Here is a 17992-nt window from a genome sequence, read left to right as displayed (position 1 = left end):
CAAACCAACATCTGCAAGTAATGAATGAACAAAGAAATACTTCGAAAGTAATGAATGAACAAAGAAATACTTCGAAATAAAAAAGGTCATTAGAATCTATGACATTACAAAATAAAATTGAGTGTTTTGTGGCAAACACATAAATATATTGGTTATTGAACCTCATTAAATATGCAACGAAATCAAAGTGCAAATCCATTAAAGAATTTTCAAAAGTAAGGAGAAATAAGAACAAACTTTTGGCTCAAAAGAAGTTATTTCACTAAATAAGTAAGAGATCTAGTTCTAACTTAACAATGTATTGAATTATTTTAAAAAAAGGCTGCAAATAGATTCAAAGTAGAAAATCACCAACTAAACAAAAAAAGTGAAGTCTAATACTCTACTATAGCAAAAAATAAAGTTTGAAAATAACAAAAAATGAAATCAATTTTTATATAGCAACTTAGTAACTATTGATGACTATATTTCGTATAAAATATAGTAGTTATTTGCTTGAATATTAATATTCAACAATATAATCAAGAGATATGATTATTTTAGAAATGTATATTACCCACTCCCATTGACTCACTTACTCTCCTAAGCATATTTTTTACTATTTTGACCCTTCTGTTCATTGCATAAAAGCAACAAATATATCGATGATGCTCCTTAATTGAATTATTTATTGCTTAGTCATACAGTTAACATGAAACCCAATTTTTATCATGATAATAGAAATACAAACTTAAATGCATATTTCAAAATTTAAATACTTCTTGGAACTGATATGAGTTCATATTATTATCAAATGATAATGCAAGACTTGGTAAGTAAAAAATATGAGATCTAAAGTGAAAGGAATAGCTGGTAATGCATATAATTGGTTCCTTTTAAAAAGAGAGCTAGCCATAAAGAATTTTGACTATCCCTTAGTGTTAAAAGCTTATGGTGCAGTATTTACTTATCTATCTCCTACTTCCACTCTCCTGCAATGAATTCCAAAATGTGAAATCCCCAGCAAAAGATAGGTAACTTCAGGATTAATCTTATTTATCATATCCATGGCAATTCTCATATTGAAATGGGATAAAAAGTTTGAAAGAAAAAATAGAGGCCAAATACTAAAACAAATTTTATAAAAAAACAACACAATGAGCTAGAAAGAGGTGAGAAAACTGTGACTCTCACAACAAAATGGGAATTTGAAATTGAACATTCAGGACACGCAGCAATGAACACAGTATAAGAAACATATATAAGACCTCTTTAGAGTGACCAATGATATAAAAAGAACCTATTTAAATAATGTAAAATTTTATTTAAATAATGATATACAATGAAGTCACCCAAAATTGATTTAAAACAATCCTAAATAAACACAAAAGTTGTAAAATCTGAAACATTTAAAGTTTTAGAATTTATAGATTCGTGAATTTTTATAACCTTCAATAAATTTAGCCACAATATTTAGCACTATCAAATTGGGACTAAAACACAACTTACCAATCAAGTAGCTTTTACATGACCTTTAATAAGCACCACCGGAAGCTCTTCATCAACACCAGACCTATTCAAAGTAGGGACCAGAATTGCAAGGTTCATGGATAAATGTTAAAAGCTAGCCCCAAATAAACTAATATTAAGTACTAATTGTGAGAACAAACAAATAAAATTTCTTTTTTAAATTAAGCCTATCAAAATTGAAAGTTTACCTAAACTTGTGGAACCTAGAAAACTTAAAATTATAAAATAAAAAAAATATAGTGTCTCTCATGTTATATCACTATGGACATAATGATAAATTACTTTTTTATTATGTCTTTTCATGAATTTATAAAAAAATAAGTGATATTAATCAACATGGCAACAAAATGCTCGAGGAAAAAGTAAGATGTTGATGCAAGAATATTGATAATTTTATGTTTTGACCACAATGTATAAGACAACAAAAAAAAAGTAGGATGTGATCTTTCAAATATAAAAGGATACCTGATCAGTAGAGAAAATGGCCTAAACTAAGGGCTTGTTGAAGAGAACACTTCCCCTAACCAAACTCACAACACAACGGAGTCTTTGAATCAAAGAGTATCCAGCAGCCAAACCATTCGCAACAACCAAAAATCTGCAAAATTTTTTAATCCATCAAAAACTAATGAATTAGGACAACAAAACATGCAACACTTTTATTGCTAGAAATTAACATAGAACATAGATTAATAGATACTTACACCAAAGCCTTAACATCAGTGAATTTACCTTCCTTCTCAAAGGAGAAAAACACCTTCACTTGTGAATCAGTTCTAATAAGAACAGCTGCAACAACTCTAAGACCAAGAATCATAAACCTTAACACTAACTCAGCTATCTTGATCCTCTTATCGAATAATTTTAGGTTTGTGCTATGGTACGCTAGAACTGTTCCAGGACTAAAACCTACACCCAAATAATTCATTTTCTCTAGACACTAACAATGCAAAAGAAAACAATGGATATGAACACCAACCACTAAAAAGGTACAAATACCAATATATAATTCCAAACCACTCTTGAGATCCTATCAAATCACTGCACTTGCTGAAAGCACAAATATTTTCTATCTTCTTCCTGCAATTACCTTTTCTCCCACTTTTTCCAAATCAGATCAACACCGCAGCCACATTTCCATGTGAAATAAAAACGTATATACGTATCAAAAAGATAGAGAGTTTGTGTTGTATTATTATCATTATCGGCCTACATAATACCAAAACCATTTCTTGAAGAGACATGAAGATTAATTTGGAGACTATATTTTGCAATGAACAAAAATGATACAGCTTGATGTTGTTGGTATAATGCGAAATCAGCGTGACTTACCCAACGAAATGGGAAAGATTCAAGGCACAGAGGCGACGCCGCAAATCACCTATACCAACTACCAGAATGGTCAAATTTCTTCCAAAGATCATAAAGGCAGAGGTTTTTTTTACAACGACTGCACATACGGAAACCAATCTTCTTAATCTTGCTAAAATTAAACCTCCAGAACATCTGAAGCCATCCAGAAACAGAAAACATACCAAACCTCAAATAAAAGACAACAAAAACAGATAGAAAAATCCTAAATCAAAGAGATTAAAGACCCAGTCCCAGACAAAGAAATAAATCGAGATAATACCTTCACGGGGGAGCGCTGGTTGAGATCTCGACCCAACATGTATCACCAAGGCTGTTGACGTTCGAGAGCGCATCAACCACGCAACAGATATCTTAGTCGCCCAGCATCGCCAGCATTTCACCAGCTGAAACTAACAGCGCCATCGCCGTGATTGTGATCTGAGACGAAGATTCCACTCAACTCGGTGAGTTAGGGTTTCCAGATGCGGGTTGACAAAAATGGTGTTTAAGAGATGGCTTTTCAGATGGAGATATATGGCTTACTGAAATGACGTTTTGAGAACCAGGGAGAGCCATAAAGAGAGCGTGGATGGGCAGTGATTATATGGACCAGAATGAGTTTGTGGGCTATGGAGGAGAGAACGAAGCAGAAGGGGGGATTTAGAGTTTCAAAAGGGAGAGAGAGAAATTGCAGTGAAAGATAGATAGATAGATAATAGGAGAGATTTTTTATTCTGGTTAACTGAGAGAATGACGCGTGGCTTCAGGAGCCACAGTCATTATACAAGTAGTAGATATCTTTTTAAGTTATGCATTTAAATCGGAACCATAAATCTATTTTACATTATTATTTTATAAAATTATGACTATAAATTCTTTTAGTTTACTCTTTAAAATTGTAATGGTAAATTTTTTTAGGTCATATTTTAAAATTATGAGGATAGATATTTTAAGTCACACTTTATAATTGTGATTACAGATTTTTTTAGATCACGCATTAAAATTGTGATTATAAACTCTTTTTAGGTCATTCTTTTATAAACTATAATTATAGATCCGTTTAAGTCACTTTTTAAAACTGTAATCATAGATTTTTTTTAGATCACGTTTCGAAACTACAATGATAAATCCTTTAGATTACACTTCATAACCATAATCATAGATTTTTATAAGTCACATATTAAAACCGTAATCATATATATTTTTAGGTTACCATTTTATAAAACTGTAATTATAGACTCTTTTAAATTATTCTTTAAATTCGTGCTATAAATTTCTTTAGGTCATTACTTAAAATAGTGATAATATACCTATTTTGGACCACCTTTTTAAAAATAAAAAATCGCGATGATAAGTGTTTTTATATCACATTTTTTAATCGGAATAATATAAAATATTATTTAAAATCTAAAATAATTTTATTAAAAAAAACCCTACTAAAATCGTAAATATAAATATCTATTGTTACAACTTTTAAAAAAAAATAACCAAAAGATTTTTTTTCAGATCGCGGTAAAAAATTATAACATAGAAAGTCTATGATCATGTTTTCTAAACATGACAAAAAAAAATTATAGCCTATAATCTAAAACTACTATCTAATAGAATCATTTTAAAACGTAGATAAATTTAGTTGTTGTTTTAAAAAGTGTTCTAAAGTACTTATACATCTCAGAAGCTTCCTTCATAACTTGACAAGTGTTTTTGTTACGGCCTAGCCCAGGCCTCTCGCAGGTCGACCCGACCCTCTGATGACCCGATCCGAGCGGTCGGGCACGTACCGCTCACTGCGCGACCCGGACACGCGTTCTTGACAGCTCTCCACTACAGCTGTGAGGAAGCTTCGAGAAAAATGGGCCTGGCCTGGTAGGGCCCACCTCTGACACGATATAAATGGGGAAGGACCAGCCCTTCCCCCAAGGTATGTCATACACTGCCTTACCCCCTTTTTCGCCTGCACATTCGACTAACTTGAGCATCGGAGTGTCATTGCAAGTGGCACCCCCCTCTTTTTCGAGAGCTCGGAACGACGGTTTCCCATCTCACCCTCACGACCCATTCAAGATCACGCCCCAGCTATCCACCCAAGGATCATTCCGAACGTCCGGTACCCGACCTACCGAACGTTGGCGCCCACCGTGGGGCCGACGAGACTGAATGGAGATCGTGCCAGGTCCAGGGGACCAAGGCCGCCCGGGAGGTCTTGAGGGGGCCGCCTCCGTCGCCTCCCCCCGAGAGCGGTTAAGATCCCCTCCACGACGAACCGAGCCACAACAAAGAGTCCGTGAAAGACGCCCCTTCGGGGGAACGGGCAGCGATACCGCCAGGATAATGCAAGAGTTGCGCCATAGGGTGCAGAACCTGGAACGCCAATTAGCGGATCAGGAACGTCACCAAGAGGCCTCCGACCCTAACTACTTCCAATCCCCCGAAAGTCGAGGCAGAGCCTCCCACCGAAGCAATCGCTTCCGACTCACTCCCGTCTTGGGATCGGAATTAGAAAGCAGTCGAGAGGACCGGGAGCGCCCTAGGAGACAAAACGATACAATCATCTACGCTCGAGGCAAGCGAGCATGTGTCATGAGACGAGACCGTGAAAACGGAGAAGAGAGGTCCGAGAGAACGTGACGACCCGTCATCATGGGTGCCACCCCATTCCACCATTCTATCCTCGAGGTCCGGTTGCCAAAGCACTTTGACAAACCAACGGGCATGAGGTATGACGGGACACAAGACCCACAGGAACACCTCACAGCCTTCGAGGCCCGAATGAACCTAGAGGGAGTGGGAGACGAGGTAAAGTGTCGCACCTTCCTGGTCACCCTGGCAGGCCTTGCGTTACGGTGTTCAATAGCCTCCCACAAGGCTCCATGGCCGGTTTCTCGGACATCAGCCGCGCCTTCTTAGCACAATTCACCACTAGAATCGCGAAGGCAAAACACCCGATCAATCTACTTGGCGTCACTCAGAAAGCCGACGAGACGACCAGAAAATACCTAGATCGCTTCAATGATGAATGTTTGGAAATAGAGGGGTTAACGGATTCGGTGGCGAGCCTGTGCCTGACCAATGAACTTCTCAACGAGGATTTCAGAAAGCATCTCACCACTAGGTCAGTCTGGACGATGTAAGAGATCCAAACGGTGGCACGCGAATACATTAACGATGAGGAGGTCAGCCGAGTTGTGGCTACCAACAAGCGGCAACCCTCCTACACTCAGTCCAGGCAACACGGTAACGGAGAACGATAGAAGGAGCACGCCAGAGACGGCGGCCCAAGCAGAACACCTAGACCGGTACCTCGTGTGGGGAAGTTCACCAACTACACTCCCCTCACTCTCCCCATCATAGAAGTCTACCAACAGATAGCTGAGAAGGGAATCTTGTCGAAGTCCCGTCCACTGAAGGATCAGACTGGCGGTAACAAAAGCCTGTACTGCGATTACCATAAAGGCTATGGACATAAGACGCATGACTGTTTCGACCAAAAAGATGCGCTTGAACAAGCAATTAGAGATGGGAAACTGGCTGAATTCTTCCATCTCATCAGGGAACCGAGGAGACGAGGTCGTGACCAAGACGGGGAAGACAAGTCCCGAATAGCGAAGCGGCGGCAAGAACCAAGGAACGAGGACCAGGGTCTTACTATAGTAAACATAGTGACCACGAGGAACACAGCACCAAAATCAAGATCAGCATACAAAAAAGACACGAAAGTCCTGGCGATCTCCTCTTCACCCTCACAAAGTTCTAAAAGGGTCCCGTCCATTTCCTTCGGACCAAAAGATCAATGGTTCAATGAGATCCCGGAAAATCCCCCCATGGTCATTACGGCCCGGATGGGAACCGCCCTCATCAAACAGATTCTTATAGATACAGGAGCAGACTCGAACATTATGTTTTGAAACGTTTTCGACGCATTGGGGCTATGAGACACCGACCTAACGACTCACCAACACGGCATCGTCGGGCTAGGCGATCACTTCATCAAGCCAGATGGCATAATTTCCCTACCGGTTTCCCTAGGAGGTGAACAAGGACGGAGATCGGTTATGGCCGAGTTCATAGTTCTACGAGACTCCACGGCTTACAACATCATCTTAGGGAGGAAGACCATCAACGAGGTCGGCGCAGTGATTAGCACAAAGCTACTCATCATGAAGTTTGTCACGGACAACAGATCTGTAGGGTCCATAAAAGGAGAGTTGGAAACAGCGGTCGCTTGCGACAATGCCAGTCTCTCCCTGAGGAAAAAATCCAAAGAAGCGTCAAGAGTGTTTCTCGCCGACCTGGACGCCTGAATCGACGATAACCCCAGACCTGAACCAGAGGGGGACCTAGAGAAGTTCAGAGTTGGGGACACAGAGGAAAAATTCACATTCATTAACAAAAACCTCCCACATGAATTGAAAGAACCTTTGGTAGAGATGATCAGAGCCAACGGTGATATGTTCGCCTGGACACCGGCCGACATGCCAGGCATAGACCCACATCTTATGTCGCACCACCTGGCTGTCAAGCCTGAAGCCCGGCCAGTGGCTCAAAGGAGGAGGAAGATGTCGCAAGAAAGGGCAGAGGAGGTGGCCAGACAAACGGCCAGCCTCCTAGAAGCAGGTTTTATCCGAGAACTAGACTACTCGACCTGGTTGTCGAATGTAGTCCTGGTGAAGAAACACAACGGAAAATGGAGAATGTGCGTGGATTACTCGGATCTTAACAAGGCGTGTCCCAAGGACAGCTACCCCCTTTCCAACATTGACGCGCTCGTCGACGCGGCGGCGGGATACCGGTACCTTAGCTTCCTGGATGCCTATTCCGGCTACAATCAGATAACGATGCACCGGCCTGACGGGGACAAAACAGCATTCATAACCCCAAAAGGAATCTATTGTTACACGGTGATGCCCTTTGGCTTGAAAAATGCGGGAGCTACATATCAGAGATTGATGAATAAGATATTCGACGATCTCATAGGGAAGACGGTGGAGGTCTATGTGGACGACATTCTCGCAAAGACCACCTGGCCAGATGATCTCCTGGGAGATTTGGGAAATGTATTCGCGTCCCTCCGAAAAAATGGCATGAGGCTCAATCCACTCAAATGTGCCTTCGCCATGGAGGCTAGAAAATTTCTGGGTTTCATGATCACCCAAAGGGGAGTAGAAGCTAACCCCAAAAAATGTCAGGCAATACTACAAATGAAGAGCCCAGGCTATATCAAAGACGTCCTGAGGCTAACGGGGCAGCTCACCGCATTATCTCGCTTCCTCGGGGCATCGGCGGCAAAAGCTCTACCCTTTTTCAATTTGATGAGAAAAGGGATAGCATTCGAGTGGACTCCCGCATGTGAGGAAGCGTTCAAACACTTCAAGGAGATCCTAGCGGCACCCCCCGTACTCGGAAAGCCCAGGGTCGGAGAACCACTTTACCTATACTTGGCCATAACGAAGGGAGCACTCGCGGCAGTCTTAGTGCGAGAAGAAGGAAAGGCTCAACAGCCAATCTACTTCGTGAGTAGGGCGCTACAAGGAGCAGAGGCAAGGTACAGTAAACTGGAAAGACTAGCACTAGCACTCCTGACATCTTCTCGCAGACTGAAACAATACTTCCAGGGCCACCGGATAGTCGTGAGAGCGGACCAAGGAATCCGCCAGGTACTCCAAAAACCCGATCTAGCAGGAAGAATGATGACTTGGGCTATTGAACTCTCCCAATACGACCTACAATATGAATCCCGGCACGCAATCAAGGCCCAGAAGTCGTTATCTCGGACAATGGGACACAATTCACTGACAAGAGGTTCGCAGAATTCCTCAGTGGCTTGGGTATAAAGCAGAAGTTCTCGTCAGTAGAGCACTCCCAAACAAATGGGCAGGTCGAATCTGCGAATAAGGTAATCTTACAAGGCCTCAGAAAGCGACTCGGTGACAAGAAAGGCGCATGGGCCGATGAGCTCGCTTCAATCCTCTGGTCCTACCGTACAACTGAGCAGTCTGCCACTGGGGAAACCCCTTTTCGCTTGACATACGGAGTAGACGCCATAATACCCATGGAAGTCGGCAAACCGAGCCCGCAACTACTTTTAAAAGGAGTAGAAGAAGTAGTGGAGAAAGACCTGATAGATGAGGCAAGGGAGACGGCGCACTTGACAGAAGTAGCGCTAAAGCAAAGAATAGCCCTACGTTATAATACCAAAGTGCTTAGGAGGGAGTTTGAAAAAGATGACTTAGTCTTGCGACACAACGACATAGGGCTCGCGACCCATGGGGAAGGAAAGCTTGCGGCAAACTGGGAAGGACCCTACAGGGTCAGAGAAGTGCTTGGCAAAGGTGCATACAAACTAGAGAAGCTGGATGGCAGGGAGATACCGAGAACTTGGAATGCAGGTAACCTGAGAAGATTTTACTCCTAGCTCAAACACACCGACTAGGAGATTTGACGGTTTTTAAGTAATTGAGTTTGGCTTAAACACTTACTATGAATATATCTTTGATTAACTGACGATTAATGTTCACTTAACGTATTTGCTTTTCCATCTTCATTACGCGCCTTACCACATCCCTCATCAACGAGTGATGAGCGGGGCAATAACACGGCACCCCGAGACTGATCACCCCGGGAGCCAGTCAGGTTAAAAAGGCATGATAAACGACCATGATAGCAATAAAAGCTCAAAGTGACCTCGCTCAAGATACCAACATAACGGTAAACAAATAAACAAACAACGAGCAAGCAAAAACAACATGCTACTGGATAAAATAAAGAGTATATGTCCACAAACCGACCAAACGGTTGAGCCGACCAAACGGCTAACAAAATAAAAAGCCTCAAAAAAGTTCTACAACAAACCCACAAAACACAAGGTACAGCAAATCACTTCCTCGGCATATCGACAACCTTGCCGTCCTGGATAGTCTTAAAAACGCCAATTGCTGACGTGTCGAAATCAGGAGCAATAATCTTCACCTGAGCCTTGAGAGCATCTTCGGTCATGAAGATCGCATTTTTTCCTTGCTCTCTCACCTCCTTATGCTTCTTCTTAAATTCCTCAGCCTCATCCCGAGCAGTCTTAGCGGCCGCAACGGCTGTATCCCTTTCCTTCTCCAAAACGACCACTCGACCCTACGCGGCATTTAGCTGGCTCTTCAAAGTCATCTCCTGCTCAGTCAGATAAGACACGAAGGCATCGGCAGTCTTCAATTTCTCTTCGGATGACGCGACCTTCTTCTCGGCAGCCTTAAGCTTATCCCCCGCCTCGGTCAGCTGTTCCTGAAGTGTTTCAACTTGAGCCTTGAGCTTATTGTTGCCTGTGGCGGCGGTCTCGAGCTTCCGACGAAGCAACGCCATACCCGACAGCTCAAATTTAGCTTTCCGAGCTATGGCGGTGCTGCGAAGAAGGGTCCGATACATCCACGGTGCCTGCCCCGCTAGGTTGGTACCATGAAAATGTTCTTCCGTGCCGGGCAATAATTGAGAATCTATGAATGACCCAGCATCGAAATTCCTCTCAATCACAATAAGGACCCCTTCAGGGCTAGACTGCGATCTTTGCCTCTTTGGGGTAGGAATAACCCTCAAATCATCGTCCCCGGCCTGGTGAGCAGACGACGAGTGCCCGATACCGGCCACTTCCTCGGGAACAGGGGAATCACGTGCCGGGCTGACTTGCTTATCCGACATGACGACATCTGGGGGCGTGGGCACCGTTTGTTCCCCCTTGTTTCCAGAAGGAGCCACCGGATGCTCCTCAGCTTTTTCCCCATCGCTTTTCGTAAGGAAAGTCTTGAACAAATTTTCAAGGCTAGTCACTTCGGCAGACATCCCCTCTGCAAACAAGAAATAAACAAGCGAATCAGTAGTCAACAAACCAAAAACAAAACAAGCAAGTGTACAAAAGATAACGCGACATCAAAGACTCACGAATATAATCACGTGCGACCTCCCGACTACCCATAAGGAGATGGGGATTCACATGATTTCTCCCAAAAAATAGCCCACAACATGTCGGCGATCTTTCGGTCCGCTGCCGACATCCCCTTATAAGTCACCTTTATGAAGGCGTTAGACCCCGCCCCAAAACTCCAGTACGTCGGGATGAGGTGTTCTCTTTCCAATGACAACCAAAAGGGGTGCCGACCCTTAACCGGCTGAACCTTAAAATACTTGTCCTTGAACCCGTGATAGGAGTCCTCGAACAAGCCAAATATCCTCCGCCCTTGGCCAGAACGGAAGGACATGAACCCTTTCCTTGCTTTCCCCTCCTTGGAAGGGTTCGTAAGGCTAAATAAGAAAAGGAAGACGTCAACGGATATCGGCAGTTCCAAGTACTCGCACACCATCTTGAAACAGCGGATCGAGGCCCAACTGTTCGGATGCAACTGCGACGGCGCCACAGATATCCGACTAAGAAGACCCATATGGAAGGCAGAGAAGGGGATCCGAACCCCCACTTGAGTGAACATGGCCTTATAAAACCAGATCCATTCGGCAACCCGGGGTGCGTGAAAGTTGAGCTCATACAATCGCTCATGAGGGGCAGGAACAAAAGCGTAATAGTTGGCCTCCTCATTGGTACCCCCGCACAAGTACCCGACTTGACGGAACTTGGTGAGCTCGTCCTCACCCATCTGGTTCGGGGAGTCCCTGAGGTCGGAGACAACCCAAGCATACGGGTCGTAACCCCCGGCGGAGGTAGAAGCTCGAGAGACGACGCGAGGCATACCTACAGTGGGGTACCACTCAATTAGTCTAACAGGTTAGGAACTCGAAAAAACCCAGAAACTATTATAAGCATCTTCTACAATCCAAACTAAACATGCCTGAAGTTAGACCCAAACAGAGCCTATCCCAAGATGGTAACCCCCTAACGCACCTACTTGACAATAGACAGGAATCTATCTTGCAAAACCAAACAACGAAACAGCAAGCACATGCAGTAAACATGCAAGAAAACATTGAAACAGAAAAAAGAAGGAATTGATGGTTACCTGGATTGATTGCAAAAACTTGAAAAAGAAGAAAGAAGGACGCGCATAAACGCCGGAATAAATCTTTGGATAATGCGGATCGCAGAAGGAATAGATTGGAGAAATAAGAATAGGAAAGAAAAACCAAGGCAAAACTGTTTAAAACTACCAGAAAGGGAGCGCGAAAGACCTGGGGGCAAAATGGTCTTTGCGCACAGGGTTTTTTAACCCATTATGAGCATTTAATGCTCTACACGAGAAACGAGGCAACGGATGATCGCCCCCAACAACGAACGGACACGCGCGCAAGGCGCGTGTTCAGCTCACGGGTGACCGACTCGGCGACAACGAACAAGAAGATAACACGCCACCAACAGCCTATGCGGCTGATTGTCGGCGCATTGGGGGCACTGTTACGGCCTGGCCCAGGCCTCTCGCAGGTCGACCCGACCCTCTGATGATCCGACCCGAGCGGTCGGGCACGTACCGCTCGCTGCGCGACTCGGACTCGCGTCCTTGACAGCTCTCCACTACAGCTGTGAGGAAGCTTCGAGGAAAGTGGGCCTGGCCTTGTAGGGCACACCTCTGACACGATATAAATGGGGAAGGACCGGCCCTTCCCCCAAGGTACGTCATACACTGCCTTACCCCCTTTTTCGCCTACACATTCGACTGACTTGAGCGTCGGAGTATCATTGCAGGTGGCACCCCCCTCTTTTTTGAGAGCTCGGAACGACGGTTCCCCACCTCACCCTCACGACCCATTCCAGATCACGCCCCAACTATCCACCCAAGGATCATCCCGAACGTCCGGTACCCGACCTACCGAGCAGTTTTTAAGTTTGTTTGAGAAAAATTTATAACTAAACATGAGTGCATGACTCAATCCCTTTATCGTGCACATTTTGCCATTTCAGTTTCTTCTCTATATCAAAAGAATATGTTCATTCCTAAATTTTAACGAAGCTTGCGGAAAACCAATAGTTTTATCGCAGACATTTTGGTTGTTGCAACTAGAGATTTTGTAGCTACAGTAGTAGTGAGTTATTTAATGATATTAATAACCTATAACTAATTCTAATATTACATGTTAAATATGTTTTTTTTTATTATTGCTTTCATTTCTTAATCTATTGATCTAATTAATAATTAAATTTTACATATATACAACCGTCCATTCATGTCAAATATCAGTTTTTTGTGAACCATGTAAAATAGTTTCTTTTTATTATTATTGATAATAGTTTTTAGCCTATGTATGTGACTATATATACATTGCTTTCAAAAGATTATTATGGCTGAGTGGGTAAAGAAAATACTACTAGTAGTATAGGATTTCTTATTTTAATAAATATAAATAAATATTTTATTTATTGAAATAAATAATTTTAAAAATTATTACGAAAATACGTTAGCCTCTCTTATTTCGTTTACAGTGTAAACGAGATACATAAAAAATTATCTTTTTACAGTGTAACGAGATATGTATATTTGTAAATATAAAAATATAATTTTTGAAAATAATAGAAAATATTAATAATTTAAATTAAACTAAACTCTTAAAAATGTAACCTTTCAAATAATAAAAAAGATTTTCAAATAATAGAAAAGATGAATAATTTTAAAATAACAGAAGAAATATCCAATAAATTATCCAATGACTAAACCCCAAATTCTGTAGCTCCACCAAAACAGAAATAATGAATAAAAAAAATATCCCACTATATATTCACTCCTGGGTCAGAAGAATCTCAATGTCAGTCTTTCAACCACTGAGAACTATCGTCCTTGTGGTTATCAGGGAAACATCTTAATTACAAAAAAATAACAATCGTCAACCAAGAACTTACTTCTCAAATCTTAAAACCTTCCAAAATTGAAAAAATTCAGCAAGGAATCAATTCTAGTGGATTATAGCAACAAAGGTAACTGTGTCACTTGCGCTATGTGTAACACCCTACCATACTTAATCTTATGCTTAAGTCATAAGACTGAGATAGTAATGTATTACAACCTCTAAAAATAGTAATATATATATAAAATAGAGAAAAGGATACTTAACTAGGAGCCTTGAAATAGGGGTAAAACAAAATTGCAAAATAAAAAGCACAATGCTCAGGAAAGGATTACTTGCGTGCTAAGAAACCTAATAGGAACATGATAAAGATAAGCAAAAGAATAAAGGAAAACCAAGGAAACAGCATAACTAGCCCCTGACTCAGCCTGTGAAGTTAAGGCTGGCCAGAGGATATATATATACATATATACACAGCCCGAAGTCCAAAAATACATACATATGATCCTGTTTCTCCATAAACCTCTAAGAGGTACAAAAGTAAAGCAGTAATATACACAAGAGGAGAGTCTAATACATATACATATCAAAATATCAGAAATAAGCCCCAAAATGAAACCATTTCGCAGTAGAACGAGGAGCAGCATACATAAGTTACTTAGAGAATAAGCTAAATACATATATACATATATACAAATAGAAAACCAAAATACACCCAATGACTACTTCGCTTCCTAGGATCCAGACGCCTAACGAGGAACCTCTCGACCTGCATCTGAAAAACAACAATACAATATGAAATGAGAACCGGAGGTTCTCAGCATGGTAAAAGTGCCACGCGTATAATAAATAAGGTCCTAAGACTGCCATAGGCAATCCTAGAACTTCATTTTTCAATTATCCAACTTAATTACTAAACAAAAACCATAAACAGAGGTAGGTATTCTAAATCCACATAACACACTCAATTTTAATCCACACCTATCACCAAACCATTTCTCCATTTCATCCATCCCTCCATCATCCATAATGCAACATGAACAAACAACCAAACAAGTTCAAGCACAAGTAATGAACAGATAATACAAGTAGCAAATATACAAGTAGCAGGTGATATATATCAATTAGGCATTCCCAATTAAGGCATAGCAAACAAAGCACACATATGCATATGATGAATGTCTATCCTACTGGCCGTGAGCTCACTTGTCGGTTATTTTGATAGAACCCGACACATCTGGTAGCTAACCCAGACATTGGTCTCTAGCTTGCGCATCTCTAGGAGGATCATAAATGAAGGAGAGTGCCTTTTCACATCGAAGGAGTGTGCCTTTCCTCCTTCTCTTGGAGGATATACGAAGGAGAGTGCCTTTCCACATCGAAGGAGTGTGCCTTTCCACCTTGCAACCAAAGAAGAATGTGGGGGAAACAATACGAAGGAGAGTGCCTTTCCACCTTCCCCACATCTGCATCACGACAAGAGAGGGAACTTCCGTCCTCAACTTGCCATATCGACCATTTCGGCCACACACAGTCATTCCCAAATCTCATCATTTCCTTACATTCATTCTTTATAGCCATAACAACATGTATTCATTTAACTTTCACACCATTCTCTTATAATTTATCACGTTTACCCTTTCCGGGTCCCGACCAAACCATTTATCAAACTCTTCTCACCCTCTTTAATATCGAATAATCTTAAAATCAACCAAACTCTAACATTAAATCAACCACATCACACGAAAATTAAACTTTAACTTCTCGAACCCATGACTATCACTAAGACATCCTCGACACTCTATTTTCTTTTCTGTTTTTAATATAACAAATGAACTCGGAATTGTACAAACTTTATGTTCAGGTGTTCATCTTAAAATAAGCTTTCTAAAAAATCAAAGACCATAATTTTCTGATTTTTCTAGTCTCAGGAATAAAGAAAAAACCATGACTGCTCTGCAGTGCATAAAACCAGAAAAACAACAGCAGCATGCGATATTCAAAACTCAATATAAAATCCAAGTTAAATTCAATGACTTTAAAAATTAATGTAGTTAAACTTTACTTATCTAGGTTTCTTTCACAATTGGTTATGAGTTAATACCACTTTTAATGAAAAAGTTACATTACCTGGAAGTTAAGTAAAAATGAGTCAAAATCTGTTTTAGAAACCAACAAGCTTAGTACCTTTCAATTTGAATAACTTTTATTACAAAACTCCAATTAAGCTAAATTTTGGTTTGGGAACTCGTAGCTCATCCAGGAACATGTGTGTTTTGATTGCAACCCAATTGCTATTCAATTCTAAGAGTTACAAGCATTAGAAGTTGGTGCATAACTTGCTGAAATCTGTTTCTTTTTAGCTTTGACCACCAATATTAAAAAATTCACAACTCCCAACTCTTAAAATTCTGAAGTTTTAGATAAAAAAAGCAAGTTAATCAAATTTTATAATAAAATTAGTTTTGCTCCAAAACTCAACTCGTAGAAGTCGCAGCAAGATAAACAAATTGCTACCCTATTTGACCTTTTCTGCTACTGGACAGATTTAACAACTTAACTTTAAAAATTTGCCATAAATTGTATATTTAACAAAAAGGTCCCAAATTTTCAAGTTAAGTTCCTTATATTCCCAAGTTTAGCCCAAACTTGGTCTCATGCTATTCCAATCATTACATAATTAGTTACAGCATATGCAATACCACTACAACACAACTCTACATTCTTATTAACAAAGACCAATCCTAATCCATCATAAATAAATATAAGAGCACACCATTAATAACTTCCACAACTCATAATTCCAATATATATCCACCAACAAATCTATTCCAACAACATTACAAGGCTAATCATTAAATACAACAAACAATTCAACTTATCCTATAGTTCTTCTAACCTAAGTTTTCACAACACCATAAATATTAAATGTGCGAAACTTAAACAATACCTTGGCCGATCACTTAATTCACCCAAGGCTGCCTCTCAACACAAAATTACAGCCCCTCCAAGCTCAAGTAAAATAGCCACAAATTAAGCTTTGATCACTAACAAGTCTCCAAATATTCCCAATTAAATTCCAATGCATATATACCCACTTAATCTATACCTAATACATATACATATTCCAGTTTCAGTTTTCCCATAATAAATACAAGATTAGGTGTAGATTAAGTGGGTATATATGCATTGGAATTTAATTGGGAATATTTGGAGGCTTGTTAGTGATCAAAGCTTAGTTTGTGGTTGTTTTACTTCAGCTTGGAGGAGCTATAATTTTGTATTGAGAGGCTGCCTTGGGTGAATTAAGGATCTTCCAAGGTATGATTTAAGTTTCGCACGTTTAATATTTACAGAGAGCATAATGTAACACCCAACCACACAGAACTTTATGCCTAGGTCATAAATCAATGGTGGTGAGGTATCACGACTTTTAAAAATAAAATGCATACGTATATAATGGAAGGAATTTGATATACTAGGAGCCCGTGAAGAAAAGACATAAGCAAAATCGCATTGGTGCGCGAAATTGTGAACAATACTTTTCACAACTCTCATAATCCCCGGTCATGAACCCCAAAAACTTGGTAGCTCAATACCATGGCATTACACAACTTCGCACAACTAACCAGCAAGTGCACTGGGTCGTCCAAGTAATAAACCTTACGCGAGTAAGGGTCGATCCCACGGAGATTGTTAGTATTGAAGCAAGCTATGGTCATCTTGTAAATCTTAGTCAGGCAAACTCAAATAGTAATGGTGATGAACGAAAATAACAAAAAGGTAAAGATAGAGATACTTATGTAATTCATTGGTAGGAACTTCAGATAAGCGCATGAAGATGCCTTCCCTTCCGTCTCTCTGCTTTCCTACTGTCTTCATCCAATCCTTCTTATTCCTTTCCATGGCAAGCTTGTGTAGGGTTTCACCGTTGTCAATGGCTACCTCCCATCCTCTCAGTGAAAACGATTGCATATGCTCTGTCACAGCACGCGGAATTCAGCTGTCGGTTCTCAGTCAGGCCGGAATAGAATCCATCGATTCTTTTGCGTCTGTCACTAACGCCCCACCTTCAGGAGTTTGAAGCACGTCACAGTCATTCAGTCATTGAATCCTACTCAGAATACCACAGACAAGGTTAGACCTTCCGTATTCTCTTGAATGCCGCCATCAGTTCTTGCCTATACCACGAAGACTCTGATCTCACGAAATGGTTGGCTCGTTTGTCAGACGAGCACTCGGTTGATCTAGAGCCTTGATTGCTTGTAGAACAAAAGTGGTTGTCAGTCACCTTGTTCATAGGTGAGAATGATGATGAGTGTCACAGATCATCACATTCATCAAGTTGAAGAACAAGTGATATCTTAGA

This window comes from Arachis duranensis, chromosome 2 (genome assembly GCF_000817695.3).
Source record: "Arachis duranensis cultivar V14167 chromosome 2, aradu.V14167.gnm2.J7QH, whole genome shotgun sequence".
In the NCBI taxonomy this organism is placed as follows: domain Eukaryota; kingdom Viridiplantae; phylum Streptophyta; class Magnoliopsida; order Fabales; family Fabaceae; genus Arachis; species Arachis duranensis.
The sequence above is the reverse complement of the archived record's forward strand: the minus strand, read 5'-3'. Positions refer to the sequence as shown.